The following is a 16,481-nucleotide window of genomic DNA, read 5'->3' as shown; positions in this document are numbered from 1 at the left end:
CCTCTAGTTAAAAATAAAACCTACCTCAAGGGGCTGTTGTTGAAGAAATAAGTGATAAAAATTTTACTATTATTTTATTGCATATTTTCACACATTTCCAAGTATGCCCAGTACTTAATCTGTACCTTTGTATTTTTTTAAATATATTTTTATTGATTTCAGAGAGGAAAAGAGAGGGAGAGAGAGATAAAAACATCAATGATGAAAAAGAATCATTGATAGGCTGCCTCCTGCGTGCCCCCTACTGGGGATTGATATCACAACATAGGCATGTGCCCTGACCAGGAATTGAATGATGACCTCCTGGTTTATAGGTAGATGCTCAACCACTGAGCTATACCAGATTTGCATCATACCTTTATCAATTCTATTTCCCAATAATTCTCTGGGGAACACATTTCAGTTTATTTTCCACTTTACATATTAATCTATCAGAAGTCAGGATTCATTGATATCAAACCTTTGTTTGAAATGTGCCCATGATTCCTTCTTTTATAAAAATGAATTGTTTGAGCTGTTTATTACAGCAGTCAGATTATTACACATTTGATTTCAGCTTCTACATTTGTTAATGCATTGCATTTTGGTTGATGCCAGGGTATGAAAACAAACTAACAAAAAATGGTAGTGAGGACCCCTAGACTGGGGTAAACAAAAAGGCGGCTTGCCTGCAAGGGAACTCTACCTGATATAACACTGAGCCTTCCTTCCCTGAAGCCTAATGGTGCTAACAGCTCTGTGTGCCTGAAACACAGGGAGAATCCCACTCCCTCCAGTCCAATGATCCTATCAATCCATCCTTCTAAGCTTTGTGATTTCCACCTCAGTTCTTCCATCTAAGCTGTGCTGTCTGCTAGGAATGCCCTTTGAATTCCCCTAGTGCCAAGAAAGATGAGGGAAGGGAAGATGAAATGTTATTTTTCCATGAATCATTTCCAAAATCTCTCATTTGAAATTAATTTTCTCTCCTCTGTACCTTAGCACTTTGTATTACACACTTACTTTGCCTTACATTGTTTCATGTTTGTCTCTCCCTCTCATCACATTAAGCAAAACGTAAAGCAGGGCTTGTGTTTTATTCATCCTTTGATCTCATACAGTGCCTGTAACTATGTCCTTTTATGAGATAAACAGTAGATATTTTGTTCAATTATTTGAAAGACAGAATAAACAAATTTCCACACCGATTTACTGTGAAGAAATCTGAGGCCAGTGTAAGTTTTACACCTTTGAAGGAAACTTCTTTCTGACTTGGCTCTTGTAATATCATTTATTTTCTGTTTCTGTTTAGAAGTTTCACAATAATGAGAACCATTCTACTTTTCATTAATTTTTACTGGAAGCTAGAGAGAATTATTGATCTATACATATAAAACTCTTTTAGCTTAGCTTATGAACATTATCTTTTATTAAATTTAAAATTTATTTCTGCTGCATACACTCAGAACTATTTTTGAATATTAAGTATTCATATATTTTTTGCATCTAACATCCAGATTCTTTATATCAAATTTCACAAATGCCACTACTGCTGCTTATCACAGTTTATGGCACATTCTCAGTGCTCAAATAATGGAATAAATGAATGAATGGTATAAAATTAGGACATTTTTAAAAATTTAAAGGAAATAGATTAAAGGAAATAACATTTATTCCCAAAAATATTTAAACCTGTTTATTATAACCCAGTTGATTCAGTTTTCTCTAAAGGCAGAAAACATTAATTTTAAATGATTCACCTTTCAAATTATTGAAAACAATAAAATATGCATACTTCTAAAATATCCAACATTAGTCAAGTGAAAACAGTTAATGTTTCTAAAAGTGTTCAATCTACATTACCACAATTTGGCATAGGCATTTATTGGAAAGTAGGACATTTTATGGTTCTTCGTACTATTAATAAATTTCACTAATAGGGAACTCATTCCAATCTGAATTATTTAGATATTAATCATTCTTACCATCTATCAGCTACTGTAGCAGCTAACTTGAAATGAATTGGCTTGTCTCTACTTTGACTGGAAGCTAGAAATGCATAGAAATTTAAATATCATAAATATTTCTATTATTAAAACTCCTACAGGTAGTACCAGCAGGGAGAGTCTGAAAAGGCCACAGGACTCCAAAGTAACTCACCCCAAGAGAAACTGCTCTTAGAGCATGTGAACATGTAGCCAGATACAAAGTTGGGATACTGTTATGGTCCACAGCAAAATCTGGTGTACTTGTAATAACTTGTCACGTTGACATGATACACTCATAAAGCATTCTTAAAGATAACTGAAAACAGCAAACAACAAAGCAATCTAAAGATTCAGTGCAATTCCTATCATACCAATGGCATATTTTACAGAAATAGAACAAATATTCCAAAAATTTATATGGGGCCACAAAAATACCTCAAATAGCCACAATAATCTTGAGAAAGAAGAACAAAATTGAAGGAATCATGCTGCCTGATGTCAAACTATCCTACAAAGTCATAGTAATCAAAACAGCATGATGCTGGCATAAAAACAGACATATAAATCAATGGAACAGAATAGAGAGCCCAGAAATAAACCCACACCTTTATGGTCCATTAATATTTTACAAAGGCGGCAAAGACATACAAAGTGGTAAAGAGAGCCTATTCAATAAATGGTGTTGGGAAAATTAGACAGGCACATGAAAAAAGAAATGAAACTAGACCAACTTTTTACACCAGACATAAAAATAAACTCAAAATGGATTAAAGACTTAAATGTAAGACTTGATACTATAAATTCCTAGAAGAAAACATAGGCAGTGCACTCTCACACATTTCTTGTAGCAATATATTTTTTCGGATATATCTCCTTGGACTAGGGAAACAAAAGAAAAAATGAGCAAATGGGACTACATAAAATTAAAAATATTTTTGTGCAGCAAAGGAAACCATCAACAAAATGAAAAGACTACTCACTAAATGGGAGAACATATTTGCCAATCATACATCTGATAAGGTGTTAATATCCAAAATTTATAAAGAACTTATAAGACTCTATACCAAAAAATCAAGCAGACAATCCAATTTAAGAATGGGCAGAAGACCTGAATAGACACTTTTCCAAAGAGGACATACAAATGGCCAGGAGACATATGAAAAATGCTAAATGACACTAATCATTTGAGACATGCAAATTGAAACCACAATGAGATACCACCTCACACCTGTCAGAATGGCTATCATAAATAAATCAACAAACAACAACTAAGTGTTTGTGAGGATGAGGAGAAAATGGAACACTTCTACACTGTTTGTGGGAATGCAAGATTGGTGCAAGCACTGTGGAAAGCAGTATTGAGTTTCTTCAAAAAATTAAAAAGCCACATGTCTAAGCCAGAGTTAATGCTGGAAGAGGCTATATAATGGCACATACACAGAGAGATGTGATTCATTGGCCATTACTGTAACAATCAACTGCCTTTGGTAAGTCCAAATTGAACTTTGGGCCTAGCCTACATTCTGATTTATTCGGATAGTATCCTTTAAAAAAATAACTTACTTTACCATTGCTGGTTTATTTGCAGAAGTACAAACTTTTAAAAATATTAATATTTCATTTCTACTATAATTCCAAGATACTATCCTTTCAGTCCATAACCAGTATTCAAAAATTGTTAATAACATATATGCATAATTTTTAAATTGTATTATGCAGATTTATTTAACAAATTAGTCATTAAGTAGACAAGAGAGTCATTAAGCACATATACTTTAATCATAATATACTAGTGGCCCAGTGCACGGATTCGTGAACAATGAAAGAAAATCAGGAGCCAGCACCTGCTTACCTGGGGAGTTTCCACATCCCCTTGAGCCACCAGGAAGTCATGTGGGGAGTCTGTCCTCCTTCCCGCATCTTCCTGAAAAAATATTTCCAAAGTCCCTTCTGAGGCCAGGGTCACTCCTTGCTGGCCGTGAGGTCCCTGCTAGACACCTTGGGCCATGCTGGAAGCTTTCCACCACGTGGAGCCAGATAAGAGAGGCTCTGAGGTGAACAATACAAAGTTGGGGATCTTGTGGAGGCGGGGGTACTCTGTTGCCCACGCCTCCACCCTTCAGATCCATCTCTCTTTAACTTTTAGCCTGATTTGTCAGTCACCACCTTGTGGCCACTGTTATATTGCTGCCCTCCTCTGTAGCTCTGGGCAATCGGTAAGGGATTAGATTTTATCTCTCAATGCCAGAGGCAGAGTTCCAGGAGCCCATCGGCAATATCAGGCTCTTTCTGGTTACTCCAGGTGTTCACACTTCAACCATTCTCTGGGGATTGTAACTGCAGGCTTATGGGGTACGAGGGATGTAGCAGTTCACTAAGCAGCAGGCAGTCGGGGAAGAGCCCAAGCTTGGGCCAGGTGCCACGCCGCTCCCGCTCACCCCTGCCTGCTGCACCTGCTACCACAGCTGCTCAATAGTGCTGCTGCAGAGGCAGGAGAGGCTCACGCTGCTACAGCTGCACTCTCTAGCCGTAAGCCCAGCTTCTGGCTGAGTGGTGCTCTCCCCATGGGAGCACACTGACCACCAGGGGTAATCTGAGCGTCTGCACCCTGGTGGTCAGTGCACACCATAGTGACTGGTCGACCGGTCATTTGGTTGTAATGGTCGCTTAGGCTTTTATATATATAGATTGGCATTGATTGTAGAAAACAGTAAAGAGCAGATACATATATTTATAAGTAACTCTGTTTCAAAAATTAAAACCTCAACTTTGGTTAACTTTTGCCAAATTAAAAAAAAAAACACAACTTTAAAATAAATAATCTTAACAACAAATTCAGAATTTATTTTTCTTTGGGACTAATGAAAGTTATCAATATATTAGGTAAAAATCACTACCTGAAATTTGATTTAAAATTTATCTTTTCTGCTGTTTTTTTTTTTAAAGTATACTTCAGGTAGGTTTGTCAGATAAAATACAGGATGTAAATTAAATGTGAATTTCAGACAAATAATGCATATATATTTTTGGTATTAGTCTATCCCTAACATTACAATATTAACGGGACATCCTATATTTTTATTTGCTAAATCTGGTAACCTTACTTCAAGACATTAATTTTAAAAGGTTTTATTCACCATCCTTTAAAGAGATGATATGATGAAAAATTAGTAGTCAGGTATATTTGATAAAGGGTACTTCACTATGAGAAAATCAGATATGCCTTACGTTTTAGAACTCTATTAATTGTATTTTGACAGGACATGAGTTCACAGAGGCATATAAGTATGTGAGTGATTCTTTTTTTTCTTCTTTTTTTCAATATATTTTATTGATTTTTTACAGAGAGGAAGAGAGAGGGATAGAGAGTTAGAAACATCGATGAGAGAGAAACATCGATCAGCTGCCTCTTGCACCCCCCACTGGGGATGTGCCCGCAACCAAGGTACATGCCCTTGACCGGAATCGAACCTGGGACCCTTGAGTCTGCAGGCCGACGCTCTATCCACTGAGCCAAACCGGTTTTGGCAGTGAGTGAGATTCTTGTTGGATAATATGTTTTGCTAGGCAGGACAGATCTGTTCATAACACACAATTTTTTTTTTTCCATGACTGGAGTTAAATCTTCAAAATGCCTCATATCTACTGATCACATTTTATCTATTTATGGTTGTAAAAACCATCCAAAAATTGTGTAATATTGTTTCTCATTTAAAATTGCAAATTTACTTGATGTATTAAACTTCTTAAAAATAAACTCATATATTTATCTAAGAAATATAATATTTTAAGTTTAAATGGAATCATAGAATATGATTTTTAAGGAATATGCAAACTTCCTTAAAATAGATGATTGATCAGAAGAGATAGCAAAGGAAATGAAGGAATATAACTGTTTCATCAATCATATTGTAACTAGAAGCAAGAAATGTTTAAAATACTAATCCCAAAATATCTCTCCTTTCTCTTCTCTTCTCTTCCACCCCAAGTTTACATATTCTAGAATATATACATATACTAGAATATTTAACATATATCACATATATTATCCTATATAATCAAAGGCTAATATGCAAATCAACTGAATGGCAGAACGATCGGTTGCTATGATGTGCACTGACCACGAGGGGGCAAATGCTCAATGTAGGATCTTCCCCCTGGTGGTCAGTGCACTCCCACAGGGAGGGAGCACCGCTCAGCCAGAAGCTGCAGCATTGGTGGGATCCTCTCCTCCTCTCCTGCCTCTGTGGCAGTGCCAAGGATGTCTGACTGATGGCTTAGGTCCGCTCCTATATATATAGATAGATATAGATATAGATAACGTATTTTCCGGCAGATAAGACGACTGGGCGTATAAGATTTTCCTGGGTTAAAAAGTCCTCTTATACACTGGAAAATACGGTACCTGACACTCTATTCATGAGAGAGACTTGGGCGAAAAGCCTATTTACTATTAATTACCATATTTTCTGGCATATAAGATGACGTTTTAACCCAGGAAAATATTATACGCCCAGTCATCTTATACGCCGGAAAATATGGTGTGTGTATATATATATATATATATATATATATATATATATATATATATACTAGAGGCCCGGTGCACGAAATTCGTGCACGGAGGGGGATTGTCCCTCAGCCAGGCCTGTACCCTCTCCAATCTGGGACCCCTCGAGGGATGTCCGACTGCCCGTTTAGGCCCGATCCCAGGACTGCTGGTTCCCAACTGCTTGCCTGCCTGCCTTCCTGATTGCCCCTAACCGCTTCTGCCTACCAGCCTGATTACCCCGTAACCACTCCGCTGCCAGCCTGTTTGCCCCCAACTTCCCTCCTCTGCCGGCCTGGTCACCGCTAACTGCCCTCTCCTGCAGGGTTGATCACCTCCAACTGCCCTCCCTGGCAGGCCTGGTCCCTCTCAACTTCCATCCCTTGCAGGCTGGGTGCCTCCCAACTGCCCTCTCCTGCTGGCCATCTTGTGTCCACATGGGGGCAGGATCTTTGACCACATGGGGCAGCTATATTGTGTGTTGCAGTGATGATCAATCTGCATATTACTCTTTTATTAGATAGGATAGAGGCCTGGTACAGGGGTGGGGGCCAGCTGGTTTGCCCTGAAGGGCGTCCCAGATCAGGTGGGGTTTTCCTTGGGGTGTGGGGCGGCCTGAGCGAGGGGCCTGTGGTGATTTGCAGGCCGGCCACGCCCCCTAGCAACCCAAGCAGAGGCCCTGGTATCTGGAATTTATTTTCCTTCTACAATTGAAACTTTGTAGCCTGGAGCGGAGCCAAGCCTGGGGCTCCCTCCGAGGCCGGCAGCCATTTGTGTTGGGGTTATAATTGAAACTTTGTTGCCTTAAGCAGGTGGGCCTGGCCAGGGTGTGCGGAAAGCTTTGCTTCCTCTGTTGCCAGCGGCAACCCTGGCCTGCTCTCTCAAGCTCCATTCTGCCGCCATTTGTTTGAATTTGTTTACCTTCTATAATTGAAACTTTGTAGCTTGAGTGGAGGCTTAGGCCTGGCAAGGGCAGGCGGAAAGCTTGGCTTTCTCTGTTACCTAGGAAACCTTGCTCTCTGTGGCTGTAGCCATCTTGGTTTGGGTTAATTTGCATACTCGCTCTGATTGGATGGTGGGCGTGGCTTGTGGGCGTGTCGGAGGTATGGTCAATTTGCATATTTGTCTATTATTAGATAGGATGTATATATATATATATATATATATATACACACATATACATACACACATATACATATATATATCCATATATGTATATATATATATATATATATATATATGTGTGTGTATATATATATATATATATATATATATATATATACACACACACACACACACACACACACACATACCAGAGGCCCATTGCATGAAGAGATTCATGCAATGGGCCTGCCTTCCCCTGACTTCTGGCACTGGTTTTCCTCTGGCACTAAGGACCCAGACCTTCATTCACACTGGCCACGTCCTTCAGTCTTCGCTTCGGGGGAGGAGCTCTGCTTTTGCAGCTCCCTCCGCCCCCACCCTCCCCCTCATAGCAGGCATCCCGCCCTGCCCAGCTGCTCTGTACCTGCATGGATGCTGTCCAGAGGCCTGAAGCGGCTGGGGGACGGGGCCATTGCCATCTTTGTCAGGTTAATTTGCATACTCACTTCCAATTTGCTGGTGGGCATCGTGAAGGTACAGTCAATTTGCATATTTCTCTTTTATTACTGTAGATTATTTCCTGTGTTCATTGAAACATTTTTTATGATAGATAAGATTTAGAAGCAGCCGAAGTGTCTATCAGTAGATGAGTGGATAATAAAGCAGTAGTATATTTACATAATAAAATAAAATACTATTTGTCCATATAAAAGAAGAAACAAGTCTTACCTTTTGTGATAGCATGGATGGACCTGGAGATGATTCTGCTACATGAAATAAGCTAGTCAGAGAAAGACAAATGCCATATGATTTCCTTATATGTGGAATCTAGTGAACAAAAATAAGCTAACAAACAAAATAGAAACAGACTTAAAGATACAGAGAACAGACTGTCAACTATCAGAGGAGAGGGAGATTGGCAGGCTGGGTGAAAAAGGTTAAGGGATTAAAGGGGAAAAAAAACTACCCTCACTGACACAGACAACAGTATGGTTATTACCAGAGGGTAAGGAAGGTGGAGGCAGGTGGAAGAGGGTAAAGGGAGAATAAATGGTATTGGAAGGAGACTTGACTCTTGTTGGTGAACACACAATACAACATACAAATGATGTAAACACACATGAGAATATGAATCTTAATTAAAAAATCAATAGAAACAAACCCAGGATTGATACAGATAATAAAATTAGTAATAGTGGTAGTAAAAAATTCAAATACTAATGATGATAATAAATTATATTTGAGTGTTAAACATGTATCAGCATTTGGCTAAGTGATTATCATCCATCACTTAAGGTAATTATTTAAAAAATACCTTTAGAACATAATTATTTTCCCATTTTAAATGGTGTCAAAAACCTGACCAATAACACACAAGTACAACATGGCTGAAATGAAACTGATTCTCAAGTCTAGCTACCTGACATGTCTAACATATGCACTTAATTACTTACCTATATTACTTTATTTTCATTTAAAGTTACACAGCTATTCACTTATATTGAATATTTTCTAAAGTGATATGAATTAGTAGAAGCAAATAGTGGCATTTCACAATGTCTGTTAACATTCTGAGGAAAGCTTAAAGAATATTAATTTACAACTTTAGTTTCACCATGTTTTAAATAAGTACATCAAATATCCAATTACAACTCTATAGGACAAGATAATGAGCAATATCTTTTTTTATTTAAATATTTTTTAAAGTATTCTAAAGAATACAATTAACCACATATAATTGACAGATATAATTTCACAGCAGATATCACATGTGAATAGAAAGATATGCCACTAGCCCCTTAAAAAAAGCTCCTGTAATTTGAGTTTTGGCTTTATCTCTCCAAAGCATGTCTTTCTTCTTTTGCTAGATTTTACATTTTACAATGGTTTCTCTGGGAATAACATTTGGAATTAGCATATCCAATTCCCATCCCACAGCCACACTATCAAAATGTCAAGATTATCAAGATTAAATTCAGAATTTTTGGTATTACTAACAATTTGGCCAAAGACCAGTTTATATGAACACATAATTGTTTATAAACTTTGTGAGTGATTAGGAAAAAATTGTAATAGAGAAATGCAATATTGAGAAGCTAAAAGTCAAATAATTCTTATACTGAAAGAATTTAGACAGGGGACAATAAAGAAGAATATAAAAAATGACAGTGATTATATCAGTGGTTTTTGAACCATGTATGTGGTTAAAAAAGGTACAAATATACAGACAGATATCATGTATTCATAGAGGTGAAAAGATCAAATAAAATGGATAAGGTGATAAAGTTTACTTGATGTTAAAATGTATTCAACTGTTTTAATATTTAAAAAATTACATTTCTTTATGCACTATATGATAAAAACTTTTAGATGATTATTTCCAGTTAATTTTATTTAAAGTATCATAAGAAGTACTAGAAATATAAAGTTATGAAAGAAAATAATGCCTGACAAATTCTAAACACCAACTTTTGTTAATTTAAAAATTCTAACACATTTGATTCACTTCAAAATTTTCCAGCCAGTCCTCACATTTGCATAATTTAAATGGTTCTACTAAAAAATGAATACATATAATATTTGGGTTTCAAATGAATTATAAATTAAAAAATAATAAGATAGAATTGTAGGTTAAGTAGAGATGATTACAATTAGAAGATAATATCTCCACATAATGTAGTCTGGCTATATATTTTAATTTCTTAGAATAAGGCTATGCATTTACTTTTAACTTTGGTCAAAAATAATTGTGTTTCCAATAAAAATGGGTGAAATTATTTCCCTCATAGAAATCATCCATGAATCAATAAAATAGTGAGGATAAGTTTCTAAGAGAAAAAAATCTCATGGTATTCATGTTCTTTAAATTACTTTCCAGAATGACTGCATTTATATTATTGTATAGACTATTCTGTATTTGAAGATAGTTGATATAAATTAGATCAGGTTAACTATCAACTTGTCCACATAGCAGAAAATATACCAATATGAAAAATGCTTTTCTAATGACTCATGGAAGGAAGATAATGCCATCAGGATTTGTTTTGTTTTGATTTACCATAAGAAATTAGTAAATACAGTAAAAATTTTAATCATGGTAACCAAAAATTATTTGTATTGCTTATAGTGTTTGTGAAGGGATTTTTAGTGCTAAAACAGTGCTAAATGACATTTTTTTCCTTCTTAAATGCTGATATAATTTTATTAAGGTTTAATAACCAGCATGATGCATTAGCAAGTTCTCTTTCCTAAGTCTTACTTATTGTATAATATTAAAAATAAACACAAGGATAAAGACTTTCAAAGATAAGAGGTTAAAGTTTAATATCAAAGAGTATGTTCTTCACCCAATCAAAGCCTTCAACATCAACAATCATCACCAAATGTCTTTATTTCTTAATATTTATTGTATTATTTCTTGATGAAAACCTTTTCACATACAGGCACTAACCTAGACATAGGTATGTGGCCACACATAAAAATGGACATATTTACAAAGAAGTTTATAAGCCTAAGAATTTCCACACAAATCTACCTATTAACCCAGGTATAACATGTGTCATTTCTATCCTTTGAAGAAAGTGTAAAAGCTGAGTATGCATGGATATATTAAATACACCTCAATACTGAGTGAATATATGTTTACCTTTGAGACTAAGCATCAGCATCAAATATATCTCACCACACTACTTTTGCAGTTTTCAACAATCATTGGGGACTATTAATTTTCTGGAAGCTCACCAGGACCTGGTGTATATTCTGCAAGACAAGATCAGCAAAAATTACATGCTGCAGGTCTCTTAAATCACAGAGTTTGGATTACTACTTATTCCTATTACTTAAAAGTATTTTATTGAGGTCATTTTGAACTAGGCTTTGGACAGTTGAGGGAATTGTTTTAAAGAAGGTGAAGAGAAAAATATTATTTCAGTTAGGGGCATAGTATAAATATAGTTCATGATGAAGTATAGGGCATGCACTATAAGATCATAACATAAACCAGTCTAGTACTAAAACAGCTCTGAAGAGAAGAAATAGGAAATAAGTTTGGATGGCTTCCAAACAGTTACTCTTCCTCCCTCATGTAAAAGTCCTTGTTCAATTCTTGTTCAAAACATCAATTTATAATTCTGCTCCGCTTCTTTCCTTTATCCTTTATTCTAAAGGATTCCTGACTATTCCACTTAATCATTGTGGAGTTTGGCTACTGGCTCAAAGTTAGGATGATCATGCAAGTTATATTCAAATGACTAAAATTTGAGAGTGACGGAGAGTGTTATTAATAATTATGATATTACATCAGGTATAAGCCAGGTTTGTAGGTGAACAAGTATATATGAACACCCTATTCATTTTGGTGTCATCAAAACTGGCCTACCAACTTGACTTCAACCATATTGTCCTTTACATTTAAACATATATGACAAGAGATATACACTGGAGTGTTGACATCATTACAAACAGCCTCACACTAAAAAACTTTAAGCCCTAATATACTGATAACCACCTCCCATTCATCTATGATCTCACTTTCAGGCCACTAAACACATTACACTCAACAATTACTATACCCATATTTCCTTATTTTAATTCCTTCATCAAAGAGTCATATTGTCCCATATTCAGAAATAGCAGGTCATCCAGAACTTCAACAACTTTCTTGCCTAACCCTTTGCCCCCTTAGATTTCCACCTTTAAAGTGCAAAACCAAAATTTTGACTCATCTCTACTCCTTGGACTTACTGCTGTAATATATTTCCAAATAGGTTAGGTACATTTTCTTGTGATGAGCTCTGGATGAATTGAGCCCCTCTTTCTCTCTTTATATTTCTTCCACTTGCAGGCACCCTAGATTTTGAGTTTCAAAGGAAGGATGTGTACATGTGAAGTGTGTGTGCATATATTTTTTAATGCATGCATATAAAAAAATGAACATTTATAAAAATATGACAATCGTATACTTAACAAATCATTCTCCCCGTTATTTCACAAATCCACCTGGGACCATAAATAGTAATTAAAATATTATTAACTATGCTAGAGGCCCGATGCACGAAATTCGTGCAAGGGGCTTGGCCCTCACTGCTGCAGTGGCTAGCTTCGGCCCTCGCAACCCCAGCTTTGTCCTGTAGGTCATTCGGCTATCCGGTCTAATTAACATATTACACTTTTATTATTATAGACTAGTGGCCCGGTGCACGAAATTTGTGCATGGGAACAGGTGTTCCTCAGCCCGACCTGCACCCTCTCTAATCTGGGACCCCTCAAATGATGTTCTACTGCCGGTTTACAGGGACCAGGCCTAAACTGTTACTCAGACATCCCTCTCACAATCCGGGACTGCTGGCTCCAGCTGCTCACCTGCCAGCCTGCTCGCCCCCAACTGCCACCCCCCCCGTCAGCCTGATCACTCCCAACTGCCCCCTGTGCCAGTCTGCTCACCCCCAACTGCCTCCTCTGCTGGACTGCTCACCCCCATCTTTCCTCCCCACTGGCCTGCTCGCCCCTAACTGCCCCCTCCTGGCCTGCTAACTCCAAAATGCCCCCCCCCCGCTGTCCTGATCACCTTCAACTGAACCCCACTGATGGCCTGCTCACCCCCCCTGACCCCCCTGCTGGTCTGCTTACCCCCAATGGCCCTGCCCCCCCCCCACTAGCCTGATCCCCCACAACTGCTGTCCCATCCTGGCCTGATCACCCCCTGGCAACCCAAGCTCACAGCTCCTCTTTTTTTTTTTCAGTGCCTCCTTGAGCAGAGGCCAGGGCCAGCTGGAAGCAGGTATCTGGGATTTATTTATCTTCTATAATTGAAACTTTGTAGCCTTGAGTGGAGGCCAGGGCCAGCTAGGGCGGGCGGGAATCTTGGCTTCCTCTATCGCTGGGGCAACCCAATCTTCCTGCTTGCTCGAGCTCCATGGCCACCGCCATCTTGGTTGGGTTAATTTGCATTCTTGCTCCTGATTGGCTGGTGGATGTGGCCTGTAGGCGTAGTGGAGGTATGGTCAATTTGCATGTTTCTCTTTTATTAATGTAGATTTCCATTTTTGTACTTTACATTCCTATAATTATTTTGTAACTACCAATTTGTATTTCTTAATCTCTTTCACCTTTTTCACCCAGCCCCAGCCAACCCCTCTCTGCCACCTATCAGTCTGTTCTCTGTCTATGTGTCTGTTTATATTTTGTTTGTTCACTTATTTTGTTCTTTTGATTCCACATATAAGTGAAATCATATGGTATTTGTCTTGGCTGTGACTGAGTCCCTGACTTTCCTTAGTTTTGATGACCTTGACAGTTTTGAACAGTGTGGGTCAGATATTTTGTAAAATAACTCTCTACTGATATTTGTGATGTTTTATCATGAGTAGATTGAAGTTATGGGTTTTTGGTGTACAACAGAGATAAAGGGATATTTTCATAACATTACTATTATCACATACTATCAATATGGCTTGTGCTGTTGAAATTCTTTTACAGGGGAGATTTGTGTAGCATCTCCAATTTAGTATGTGTTAATGGATATATATATATATATATATATATATATATATATATATATATATCCTATATAATAAAAAGGTAATATGCAAATTGACCCTCACACCCTCACAAGATGGCCACCCCAACATCGTCACAAGATGGCCAGTAGGGGAGGGCAGTTGGGGGCGACCAGGTCTGCAGGGGAGGACAGTTGGGGGTGATTGGGCTGGCAGGCAGAAGCAGGTTAGGGGCAATCAGTCAGGCAGGCAGGCGAGTGGTTAGGAGCCAGCAGTCCTAATTGTGAGAGGGAAGTCCTACTGCCGGTTTAGGCTTGATCTCTGTGGGATTGGGCTTAAACCGGCAGTAGGACATCCCCCAAGGGGTCCAAGATTGGAGAGGGTGCAGGCTTGGCTGAGGGACCCCCCCCCCAGTGCACAAATTTCATGCACCGGGCCTCTAGTATGTATGTGTGTGTGTGTGTGTTGGTAATCTTGTTGGTAATCTTAATCTAAATTATATATATATAATTTAGATTAAGATTACCAACAAAATAATAAACATTTTAAGAACATTTAGAGAAAAACTTCTATGGATATAATAAAAGAAAAAAAAATGCACTGCATGTTTGAAGAGTAAAATTTGACACAAATCTTGACATTCAAACAGACCTATAAGGGCTAATGCAATAAATGAGAAAATGCCCATATGTGCAAAAACATAAATGTAAATTTTCTAACACCAAGGATAAATAGATGATCCTTAAGGTGAAGGAAGAAAAGTCATCTATAAAACTATCAGATATCTTAAAAATAATCATTTTTATGCTCAAGCATAAAGACAAATAGAGAGATAGCATCCAACAAATACTGATCTAATTATCAGGCAGGTAATTATACTGCAGTAATAGAAAGTAAGGGGACCAAATTACAGAGGAAGTCAGACCCTTTTGCAGGATGTGGTGGACATATTCAGAGGAAATTTAATTTCGCCATATCAAAATAGAAAGAATATAAGTGCAAAAGTAAAAATAAGCAAAACCTGATGCTGAGTTTTCATATCCCTAATTATGACTTGAAAGTGTATTTTAAAGACAGATACTGGGACTGGAAAAGGACTTTTTAGTGAATCAATCATCCAAAAAATAAGTTAATAAATGAATCTTAAGTAAATTAATTCAGAAATAGAAGTAATAGAAAACTTATTTAGAGTTACAGAGATAAATAGAATAAGAAATAATTAGAAGTTATTAAAGTGCTTACCTCAGGGATTGGTACAGAGTAGAGTGAGAAATGGAAAAAAGAGAGGTCTCTTACTTTTCTTTGTACCTTTCTAAACTGTTGATTTTAACCATGTGCACACATTGCTATTACAATTTATTTATTCAAAAGTATTTAACACTATTTTAAAAAGAGAACATAAATGGGGAGGATACACTAGCAGAAACAAAATAGACAATATTATTTTGTGCTTGTGTGCATTTGCTTAAGATATCATGTTATGAAATGTGCACAAAGTAAAACAAAAATCTCAGATGTTTTTGACTCCAAAATTTGTGTTAATTCCATTAAATAAAACTGATAGCAAACCCAGAGCCTTGCACAATTCTACTGTTCTCCAGTGATGGTATATGCTTTGTGAGTGGAAGTCCTTTGAGCACAGAATACAAGCTCCCATGAGGAAGTAAAGATAGTTTTTCATGTAAAAAAATGCTTAAAGAACTGCAAAGCTATACACAAGGTTAGCTAAAGTTTTTTCTTTAGAGTCCAAAACATTTCTATCAGGGATATAAGAATCAGAAGTCTGGACACCTTATGCTGTTCATGTGTTCCTGGGAAGGGATATATTCATTCTTTTCCTTGGTAGACACTTCTCAGGTACGAAAGCTCTTAACCATAAAGAAAAAAGAATTATATAGCCCTGGTCAGTGTGGCTTAGTTGGTTGGGCATTATCCTATGCACTGAAAGGTTGCCAGTTCAATTCTCGGTCAGGGCACATGCCAGTAGTGGTTGTACAGGAGGCAGCCAATAGAGTGTAATTATATAGAGTAATAGTCTCTACTTTATCGAGAATAGACTGTAGGTTACTCCAGGTTCTATAGGAAATGTTTCTATCAACTTTCTTCTCCTTTGATATAGGATAATTGAGCCTTTCTTTATTTAACTAAATATAATAATAACAGTCTATTTTATTTGCTAACATCAGGATTAGAAACCATGTCTGATCCACCACATATAAGTCACAGGTTGAAGGGAGTCTGAGGGACGATGACTTCTGAGAAATTCAATAAGGTGTGCCACTCATCTTAAAGTGGTGAATTTTAAGTGTGTTTATAGCATTTCCAGATTGCTATAAAAGGAAAGATCAGCACACATTTTCTTAG

The sequence above is a fragment of the Cnephaeus nilssonii genome (genome assembly GCF_951640355.1).
Source record: "Cnephaeus nilssonii genome assembly, chromosome: 3".
NCBI classification, from domain to species: Eukaryota; Metazoa; Chordata; class Mammalia; order Chiroptera; family Vespertilionidae; genus Cnephaeus; species Cnephaeus nilssonii.
This window is presented reverse-complemented; position numbering follows the sequence as displayed.